Source organism: Rhipicephalus microplus, chromosome 5 (assembly GCF_043290135.1).
Source record: "Rhipicephalus microplus isolate Deutch F79 chromosome 5, USDA_Rmic, whole genome shotgun sequence".
In the NCBI taxonomy this organism is placed as follows: Eukaryota; Metazoa; Arthropoda; class Arachnida; order Ixodida; family Ixodidae; genus Rhipicephalus; species Rhipicephalus microplus.
The window spans coordinates 211449957-211461642 of NC_134704.1; the positions used below are offsets into that span (position 1 = coordinate 211449957).

At 40.9% G+C, this 11686-nt stretch overlaps 1 protein-coding gene across 1 annotated transcript in view; it reads right to left on the reverse strand.

Annotated features, from left to right (window-relative positions):
- nompB (intraflagellar transport protein 88-like protein nompB) overlaps positions 1 to 11686 on the reverse strand; it is a 1761410-nt gene that overhangs the window by 1173523 nt on the left and 576201 nt on the right. The gene's annotated exons all lie outside the window — the stretch shown is intronic.

The following is an 11686-nucleotide window of genomic DNA, read 5'->3' on the forward strand; positions in this document are numbered from 1 at the left end:
AACAAGCGCATGTAGAGATTCATGGGCACGCGGACACTAGCATTTCCTTCAGTGAGGCCAGATAGTTTTAGCTATGTGAGAATTATATTAGTGTATTATTATTATTATTAATATTATTATTATTATTGTTGTTGTTGTTGTTGTTTTGTTGTTGTTATATCTAGCAAAACATCCAACGTCTCAATTTCATATGTTGCCAATACTGTGTTGTTATGTAAGGTTTATGAGATCAGTGATCTTGGTGTTCTTTTCGATAGCATGTTGAATTTTTTCTACTTGCAGTAAATGTGCTGCCATGCGAGGCCTTCGTTCTCTCCCTGCTGGCAGAAAATCTCTCGAGAATCCGTTTCTCCTACAGCCTTCTACAAATTGTACACCGTGATATGCCATGCTGCCCAACTTGAGCACATATGCATATCTGATCTGGAATGGCCTTGCTAAGTCCAGCATAACGCCACTGCATGAGTCCAGAAAAAGTTTATAAGCATTTGCGCCCATCATCTCACTAGAATCTTCACAACGCTGCTAGAATATTATCTCAGCCATCACTTAACGGCCGACAAAGTCGCGCTGAGCTGTTATTTCTTCACAAGCTAGTTCAGGGTGAGATATTCTGCCCTTCTCGGTTGTACTTTTTTTTAAAATTACGCGTAAGTTATCCAGAGAGAATCGACCGTTACATGTACCTGCCAGCTTCTTTCAACACTCTATCCTTTACAGAATACCGAGTGTCTCTAACGTCATCTTGCTTGATTCGTTGTGTTTTTCATAGTGTACAGCCATTTTTCATCAGTGAGGGCTGCCCTGTCCTAATGTAGATTTGCACATGCACAGATTTTTCCCTTTTCCGTTTTCTAGGAAGCCTTCCGCACTGATGTGTATATTTTACATTAATTTTCAGTCCTATTCGAAGCATATCTACTCTTTTGTTTGTTGTTACCGTTATTCGTTGATTTTTTCGACTGCTCGTTTTTGCTCTGTTTATTGATTTACTTTTCTGTGGACAGTCTGTATTGTATTTTTCTTTATTTTTGTTTCACTTTTGCGCGTGCCAGCAAAAAGACCCTATGGTTGTTACTGGACACGTTAAAAAATGATTGATTAATGATTGGTTGATGGAATATTATGATTAACCTTATAAAAAATACTTGAGAAGTAAGAATAAAATCTGGCTGGAACGTGTCTTGGAAGCCAGCGTACACGAAGCAGTGATTTCAGCTTCACGGAATGCCTGTCTCAAAGGTCATGCACCTGAAGTTTTCTGGGCCCACGGGAGAAGTTAAGGTCCATCGTCCCGAAAAGCTCACCTGAGTGCACTGCAGCTGTTGGCAAGTTTGCAAGGTGTGCGCACAGTAAAAAATACAAAAAAGGGCACCAGTCAGAGGGGTGGAAAATTCGGAGAACGTTGTTCGAACAAGCCCGCGTAGGTGCCGTGCAGCCCTGCCGTGGCCTACAGCAGTCAGTCGACACAGCAGAAAAGAAAGTGCCACGGCCAGTTTCAAGTAACGATGGAGAAAATAGTTTGCACAAACATTCAGTCGTATCGTCATATTTTGCGTCAATGATTCTTACCAAATAAGGCGTGGTTCGCCAATAACCTCTGGAAAATTTGATTCTAGTAAAAAGCGCGTAAATTATTTATCTCAACAGGTAATGTATTTTTTTATTGTCAAGCCTGCACTGTATCCATCCACGCCATTCTTGCTTTTTCGCTCGCTGGAGTCTTGGGTGCAGTGCTGATGGAGTTTGTCACTTTTTATTTCTCCCGCTTTCATTTCGTGGTAAACTACTGCTCCAATTTACACAAAATAATCACGCAGCTCTGAGGAACCTACTTCGCTGTACGTGGCGAAATTTCGGATGGACGTAGAAATGTCCTTGTGTGCGTGTGCGTGTGTACGCCGCTGGATTGCCGATCGTCAACTTTTCGTGTGAAAAACAAACGGACACCTATGCTTGCGGACAAGCGTTCCTTCACAACTTCTCCTAGAAGCAGTATGAGCGGACGTGGTGCCTTTAAGGTGTAAATAGGTTATAAGTAATAACTGGCTCCTTGAAACACATGTCTTGGATAATTGTTAAGGTGAGTTTATAATTTTCATTACCTTGACACGTTTGCAAATCTTAAGATAACTCAAAAAACATGGTGCATTGCATGCTTCCTCATAGTAATCGTGGTTAGGTCATTAGGCTGTTTTGTTTAGGCGATACAACACTTCCTTTTTTTTTACTTCTTCAAGACCAGACAGTCTCTGATTTAATGGAAAACTCTACACCAGGAAAATATGGGTTTTGTGCTATTGTAGTTTTTATGAATATATTGCTGTAAATATACTTGTATTGTATTTTTTCTCATTTGAACGCTTGAGGAATCTCAAACGATAAATTACAACTTGCGCAATTACAAATAAAAAATACTCGCTTATCTCCCAATCCAAGGATGTCATGAGATTTATGATCCCACGTTAGAATTTGTCTTGCGTTTGAATTCGTGTTTTTTCGTCTACTTTTTCCTTGTTTCTATATTTATGTGTGTTTCGATAAGGACACGGAGTGAAAACAGTTTTGCTAGTTTGGTTCTTAAAAGCAGGATGCAATGCGCATGGATGAAAACGAAACAACTTAGGAATAGCGCCTTATTTGTTTTTCTGCCATCTACGATTCGGGTGAAATAAGTGGAAATTCGACTTGAATGCGTACATCACTGGCAACATTATCGTTACAGATGTCCCAACATTGTGTGGTTATCTTGAGGAACTGCGCATAGATAGTTGCACAACATAATGTGATATCGCGTTTTATCCGTGATCACGGTAGATGGTTTTACGCACGCCGACAAATACACTGATGCATTAGGGCTTACTACTGTGTGAAAAAAATTGGGGGACGATTAAGCTCCGTTTTTCAGAGTTGAACGCGATAGCAATATCCTGTTCTTGCGCGTAATTTAACAACTTATTCTGTACTTTTTATTGTATGATGCTACCTAAACAATCTCAATTGTGCATTAGTACTGTGTAACTGAGAAAGTTAAAAGTGTCTCGTCTCAATAAAGGTTTCGCACATGACTGAATTTTGTGTAAAGAAAGGGTAGCATAGTTTAAAGCACGAGCAATATTATGTTATTACTGAGTCGCGCGAAAAATTGAAATACAAAAGGAAGACACCAGAAAACAGCACACAGTGACAACTGAAACTTTGTTAGAGAAAACAGACGTATATATGCGGTGACGAGAACACGTGCGGTGAAAGGAAATTATTAGATGAGCAGGCAGAATGTAATAATGATGCGCTCAAGAAAAGCTACCTCAGTCGCAAAGCAACAAAACTGAGAAGTACGTGACACATTAATCACCAACCTTGTTTATTACATGCGCCTCTTCGTTTTCCCGCGCTACCACATCCCTGAATGTAGCTTTATCTACCCTATCATTAAACAAAGGCGCGCAGCCTCACTCTCTATAATGTGATGATCGGTTAGAGCAAGGTTGTTTGTTTAGAAAACTTTGTGATCCACAACTATATTATTGGATCCTAATTATTACTTCCCGCATGACAGTGCAGTGCCGTACACTGCACAATGTACACACAGTAAAAGAAATTGATTAGATGTCTGCTTATGTAATCATTTTCATCCACCTCACGTGTTCTCATCACCGCATATATATGTCTGTTTTCTCCAATAAAGTTTCAATTGTTAGTGTACGCTGTGTCCTGGTGTCTTTCTTTTGCACTACAAATTTTTCGTGCAACACAGTTAGGAGGAATTACCAACTCGTCCAGCAGACCGTGCTTCTCAATAATATGTGAGTAAATTGTTTAAGAACTTTATGCAACCACCACGCAGTCGTGAGAAAATACTTGCAGTAACGTGTGTGCATTTGTAATGGTTGGCTGTCTTTAGACGGCAAAGTTCCGTTGGTAATAACGTGCTGTGATGTCCAATGACAATACATGCTTGTGTTATGATATATTGCTGCGATAATAAATCTTGTGCTGTGAAACCTGTACACAGGATACGTGTACTTGCTAAGCTTGACAAATATTTTTTTTGCGTTTCCAACCAGAGGAACTTATTCATGCTTTCTTTTCAAGCAGACGCATAGCTGTGAGGTAGAACACTCTCTTGCCATGCAAATGGCCTGCATGCTTTCGATCATCACTCAAACCAAAAAATTTATGTTAGTTGTTTTATTTGCATTCTCTCAACTTTCGGTCATATGCAAGATGATTTCTCACTGAGAGCAACCGACACCTATGCCGGAACTTCTGCGGAACGAGCTCCTTACCGCTGTTGCGTTAATCATGCATCATTTGCAGAACTGAAAGTGAATTACGTTCACAAAAGACATTTTTAGTGTCCCGTTGGCAAGAAATATCGCTAAAAGCCTCCGTTCCCACGCAAACAGAGACCTATAGAAACCAGTTTTAGGAGTCACGCTATAGGCCATTCCAAGTCAAAATTCTTGTGCATGAAAAGCTTGCATACCAATCGCGTTTGACCAAACTCCTTAAAGACTGATTATCAACTCAAATAAGTTATTCAATGCACAAGCAGTTCATATGGTCAACAGCAAGTCAATATTTCGTTTTGCTTCACTATAGATGCTCCATTAGCACGCCCGAATAGCTTCAAATAAACACACTGTGAAAGATCTTTTTGCTAAACTCAAATTGAGTTCTTTTATGCTATATTCTTGTCAAGTTGGAATAAATAATGCGAAATATTCATTTGCACCGTACCATTTCTCAGCCCGTGTTGACCATAAGATCAAGTTAAGAAAAATCGCATGCAAGACTGATGTCTTTCAAAATGACTATTTGCCAAAAGAATCACAGAATGGAACTAACTGCGTGCTCATTGAAGCCTCCACTACCGAACTTTTATTTCATATTAGAATTATAATGTTGCATTTTCTTGGGTCTATTAAAATTTTTATTAATACATGTATTTGTGTTGCTGATTATGATTGAGGCGACCTTGAATATTTGTTTGGCTGACTGTATTTTTTCGTATCCTACTTTTGTAAATGCTCCTCCACTGTTGTGCCAGTTGGTGCTGTGTGTAATGAAATAAATAGTTAAATGAATTAGGTGTCAATAAATAATGATGATATGTGAGCTTTAACGTCCCAAAACCACCATATGATTATGAGAGACGCCGTAGTGGAGGGCTCCGGAAATTTCTACCACCTAGGGTTCTTTAACGTGAACCCGAATCTGAGCACACAGATCTACAACATTTCCGCCTTCATCGGAAATGCAGCTGCCGCAGCCGGGATTCGAACCCGCGCCCTGCGGGTCAGCAGACGAGTGCCTTAGCCACTAGACCACCACGGCGGGACAAGTGTCAATAAATAAGCAAATAATTTAAGCACAAATAATGTATCTGTTCAGGGAAAGTGAACTAACAGTGACATGTGCTTGCCACAAACCATAAATATGTTCCCAAGTTACATTCTTAGCAACTATTTCTCGAGAATAACTCGAGATATGATCAGGATAACTTGAACAAGAATGTTGAGGGGTATGTACTGTCTTTGCTTTGGGCCCTGCTGCGGTGGTCTAGTGGCTATGGTACTCGGCTGCTGACCCGCAGGTGGCGAGATCGAATCCCGGCTGCGGTGGCTGCATTTCTAACGGACGCGGAAATGTTGTATGCCCGTGTGCTCAGAATTTGGTGCACGTTAAAAAACCCCAGGTGGTGGAAATTTCCGGAGCCCTCCACTAAGGCGTCTCTCATAATCATATGGTGGTTTTGGAACGTTACACCCCACGTATCAATCAATCAATCAATCAATCAATCAATCAATGCCTTTGCTTTGGAGCCTATGGTGACTGCATGCAGACCTTTCAACAAACAGCTATATTTCTAGCTGAAGAATGATTTTTGGGCTATAATTTATGCCAGCGACACAAGCTGAACTCGTATAGATGAACTATCTGAATAGCTATATATAAAGGTGTTCATATAAGGCTGCATTTAACCTTATATGGATGCTTCTATATAGAGCAATATATAGATGGTGGCCATATATGGCAATATACATCAACACCCATATATGGTTACATAAGGAATTTGGTATATCAGGTTGTATAATGCCCTTATATGGCTACATGAGGAATTGGGCATATCAGGGTATATAATGCCCGTATATGGGGATTCCATATGAACCCGGATATGCCCAGTACCTGATGTAGCCATATATAGGGATTTTATATAAGTCTATATATAGGATTTTTAAGAGAATGCCGCTTGAAAGAAAGCATGAGGTATTCGCCTGGTAAACAGGCCAGAGCATAATTTTTTCTGGTTGCGGTGCTTAAGAATAACAAAAAGAGACTGCTAGCATGGCTTAGCCAGAATTGGCATGAGCATCTCAAGCTAGACCACAGCTAAATGAAAAAGTAACTGCGGCGGTATAACAGATATACATCTTTGACGAGAAAAAATACCATGCAGTGTTTTTGCAAATATCGCCTACCTCGAAACAGTTTGAGGCTAAAAATTATTCTATGCAGGTTATATGCCAGCATTTCATCGAGCCAGAGTGACGGTAAAAACAGGCATGCTTGAGCATTGCTAAGTATTGGGCAACCATACTTCTTGTAGTAAAAAAAGGTAAAAAAAGCAGATGGAAGCATTGGAATTTTTGTGGCTACAAGGTTACTATAATTCTGATGCTGAAGAACAACAATTATCTGCTGCCCCACACAGAACTCAACAATGACAAGTGGTGAGGTGCTCTGTGTGGTCGACCTCTCTGTGGCACATCAGCAGGTACCGCTGAAGGGGCACGAAACCGCATCGAGAATGGGTCGCTTACCGGTACTGTATTTTCAGGCTGTACTGCTCATGGGCTTCAGCTCGTGGTCTCCTGATTCTTGGAAGCAGTGCCAATCAGAAGCAGCTTCGTTCCACTCGAGATCGTTCTGTGCACAGCTACGTTTGGACGGAAACAGTTCCCTCGTCTGGCTACCGGGATCGTCAACTGATACCGTCACCACCGCCGGTTATAAGCGCCCGCCTACAACTGTTTCCTTTGGGCACGACACCGCATCGAGAATGGGTCGCTTACCGCTACTGTATTTTCAGGTTAGTTACCTTGAGTGCGCTGTTTGTGTGAAGAACGACAATCGTTTTTTGATTGCGGTGTCGTGCCCAGCGACATTGTTCGATTCTGTGAGGCGAGCATGCTGTCTTCCGGCACGCCTGTGCCATGCTCTGATTGAACTGTTGCTCAACGTTTGTGGCGATGTCGAGACGAACCCTGGGCCTACCTTGGAAAACAAGGTCGCCACAGTTTTGGAGGTTGTCGGCAGGCTTGAAGCTGGGCAGGCCAGAATACTCAGTTAATTGAAAAGTGTTCGGGAAAGGCAAGATGTGGCTGACCAGCAGATTAAGCAATTGACGGAAAGAGTTACTGCCTTGGAAACCGCAAAGATTGCAGTTGATTCTACTGTACTCGATTCTGTGCCTAATGAGTCCTTGCGCAATATTACTGATAGGCTACAGTCTATAACGATGAGATGTGATGACGCGGAAAACAGGCAACGGCGGGACAATCTCCTCTTTTTTGGTATTGATGACAAAGACAAGGAAGATTGGGCAACATCCGAGGAAAAAATAATAAATTTCTGTTCTCAAAAACTTGGCATCCCACTAGCAAACGACCACTTTGAACGGGTACATAGACTAGGAAAATACAGGACTGATAAGCAGTGACTAATCATAGCTAAAATGAGTTCCTTTAAAAACAAACAAAAAGTTCTTTCTGCCGCGCATAAACTAAAGGGTACTGACTTTTCGATTGGCGAGGACTTCTCGCCATCTACACGTTATTGTAGGAAAAAATTAATTGAATTCGCCAAACGTTTAAAGAAGCCAATAAAGTTGTCAGTGGACAAACTGCGCATTGATGACGAGACCTACATGTATGATCACGCAATGGATTCCGTTGTACTTCACAAAACATAGCAAAGAAAGCATGCACACGCAACGGAACCTAAGTGTTCAGATTACTATAACAAGTCACCATTCATGCAGTTATGTTTTACTAACATACGCAGCCTTATACCCAAACGCGATCAGCTTTGCTCGTTCTTAGAAGATAGTAACCCTGACATTTTAGCAATAACAGAGACTTGGCTTCATTCTGATATACCCGATCACGAGCTTCTCCCCGATAACAGCGCCTACAACATATTTAGGCATGACCGCGATAAAAAAAGAGGCGGTGGCGTTCTACTAGCTATTAAAAAACACTGTCTTCCTTTTGCGTCGAGATATACTCCACTATTGAAATCGTATGGACTGCATGCATCACATCAGCAACAAAAATATTGATAGGTGTCTGCTATCGCCCTCCCGACTCGGATAACTCGTTTGTAGAAGAGCTGCGCAAAAGCATTGATTCCGCAATTCGGCAATGCTCTCCTGATAATATATACTTACTCGGCGACTTTAATTTTCCCCAGATTGATTGATCTCTCCTAACTTCTACCTGCCACGAAGCAATAGAATTTGTAAGTCTAACCCTAGATTATAACCTGTTTCAAGTTGTCAAGGAACCGACTCGTGGTACAAACATTTTAGACATAATTTTAACTAACGCTCATGAGACTGTTAGTTCTATTCTGCACGTAAATGGTTTCAGTGACCATAAGCTACTTCAAATAACACTTAGCCTCCAAACCCACGTATTACATAGCACTGTTAAAAAAATTCGGGACTATAACAGAGGTAATTACGAAGGTATAAATGATGAATTGGAAGCTTTTTACGATCAGGTTTTTCTTCCATCTTTCCCGTACCGATCAGTCAACGAAAACTAGATTCTCTTCAAAAACAAAATCGTTACTTTGGTTGATAAATATATTCCCCTAATTTCTATCTCTAACGACAATAAAAATCCCTGGTTTAACAAAACGCTTAAGTCTCATAGATCAAGGAAGAAGCGGCTCTAAAAAATTGCAAAACGCACTTCGAGACCTTCAGATTGGGAAAAGTACAAGGGTTCTTTGAAAGAGTACTGCTCTCTTGTAAGCAAAGCGAAGTATAAATATTTTACACACGATTTGCCTTCCATGTTAAATACTAATCCGAAAAAATTCTGGCAAGTAATTTCCCCTCACAATGCTACCACATCTGTCAGTATACAAGATGCTAACCATATGCCTCTATCAGATGTAGACAGCGCTTCAGTGTTGAACTCATTTTTTTCTTCTGTGTTCACGTGTGAAGATCATACCAGAGTGCCAGAAGTTCCCGAGTTTGATTATACATTCACGGAACCTATTGCCATCAGCACTGAAGGGATTGCGAATCTTATTGCAAAACTTAAATTATCAACTTCTTCAGGCATTGACAACATTAATTCTAAGGTGCTAAAAAACACGTCATTATGCTCAAGTAAAATCATGTACCACATCTTCACGCAATCTTTATCAACAGGACAACTGCCGGCTGATTGGAAAATAGGTAAAGTAGTTCCCTTATATAAAAGTGGCAATAGATACTCACCAGAAAATTATCGCCCCATATCACTAACATGCATTTGCTGCAAAATGCTTGAGCATATCATTTCTTCGCACATTTATTGTCATTTGGAAACCAATAACGTCTTTTTTGAGAATCAGCATGGATTTAGGCGAGGTTTTTCTTGCGACACCCAATTACTGGAATTTACCACTGATCTTCTCTTCAATATGGATAATAATTTACAAACTGACTGCATTTTCCTGGATTTTTCTAAAGCATTCGACCGCGTACCTCATTCCCGTCTGATTTCAATATTAACAGAACTTCGTTTAGATTCGCTAACCTTATCGTGGATCCGTAACTTTTTGTCTTTTCGAAAGCAGTTCACTCTGGCTAATACCTCTTCCTCTCCAATTTCCGATGTCACCTCCGGAGTGCCTCAGGGTAGCGTCTTGGGGCCACTACTTTTTCTAATCTACATTAATGATCTTCCAACTAATATTTCTTCGTCAATACGGCTTTTTGCTGACGATTGCATTCTATACCGTTCTATAACTAGTACCGATGACCACCTTGCTCTCCAAAAATACCTTCATCTCATTAACAACTGGTGTGGTGCATGGCAAATGACTTTAAATTTATCAAAATGTAATGTAATATTCTTTAGTCGAAAAAAATTAACTGAGGAACTTGATTACTCCATAAATAATTGCAACGTCTCACGGTCGTCTTCGTATAAGTACCTCGGCGTTCATTTCACTTCTAATCTTACTTGGGCGGTACATGTAACCTACATATCTGAAAACGCATCAAGAACACTGGGATACGTCTAAACCTACGAAACGCGCCAAATAACGTCCGCAAACAAGCTTACTTAACCTTTGTTCGCCCACAGCTGGAATTCGCATCACCCATATGGTCCCCCTTCCAAGCCTATCTCATTAACCAGCTAGAAGCTGTGCAAAACAGGGCGGCACTGTTCATTTCACGTATTTACAGTCGCCCCTCGAGCGTCACACAAATAAAACATGACCTTTCATTACAGCTTCTAGACATACGGCGCACAGTTGCCCTCCTGGCTTTGCTTCATAAATATATTCACGCATCCAGGCCACCACCCTTCCCACTAACGGCACCATCGCGCATGTCTAAACGACTTCACAATCAGCGAAGCATCAAGCGCATCTTTGAAAAAACAAAATCATTCAATTCATCGGCTTCGCCTCGTGCCATAGCACTTTGGAATGACCTACCCGACGTCATTGTCAATTTAACTAGTCATGAAAATTTTCGCGAGCAATTAATGATACATCTATCTCAATAGCATTGTATAACCTCCTTGAATTCTGTTTTTGTTCTTCGTGCTTTTTTTTTGCGGCTGGGAAATGCTTGTTGTTGCTTGAAGCCCCTCTTTGTCATTTGTGCAAGCACTGTTATTAGTTCCAATGTTATTACTTGCTTTGTATTTTTATTAGTTATTAGTTATTAGTTGCTCTGTAGTTGATTTGCTTTGTAGTTGCTTTGTATTGTGACAGAAGTATCACCCACTAGCATTCTTTCCTCTGTACCCCCCTTACTCTATGCTCCGTAATAGAGCCTGTAAGGTATTTTTAAATAATAAATAAATCCCCAGCCAGCACAATTTCCGACGGTGAACACCACTGCGGGATAGTTTCAGTTGCAGCACTTTGCTTATGATATGGCTAGTGCATCAGTAATATTCCGGTGCTTGATGAACAAAGTTGTAAAGGATATTTGGCATAAGGTTCTATATGCAGGAGCCGATGGTGGCTAGATCTGATACGGCTACCTGTCAAAGACAGCTAGTGCAGACCCTTGAGAGGCTGCGTGAGTTCGACATCACGCTGAACGCCACCAAATGTCAGTTACTTCAACCATTGCTTGCTTATTTGGGTCACACAATGACTGCGGAAGGAATTCATTACACAGAAAGAAAAACTCGGGGTGATTGTTGAATGACATTAGCCCACCAATTTCTGTCACTGAACTGCAAGCTTACTTCGACAGGCTCCACTTTCACTCAACTTTTTCATGAAGTATACGGCCTTTGCTGAGCCACACTGTCAGCTGTTGAACGAAGATAAGGAAAAAACGTGGACGAAGAAATGCTTTCGCAGATTCGAAAAAGCTGCTCGTTAGCAGCAAATTCCTAATGTTCTATGCCACTTACAGGATTGTTTTGAG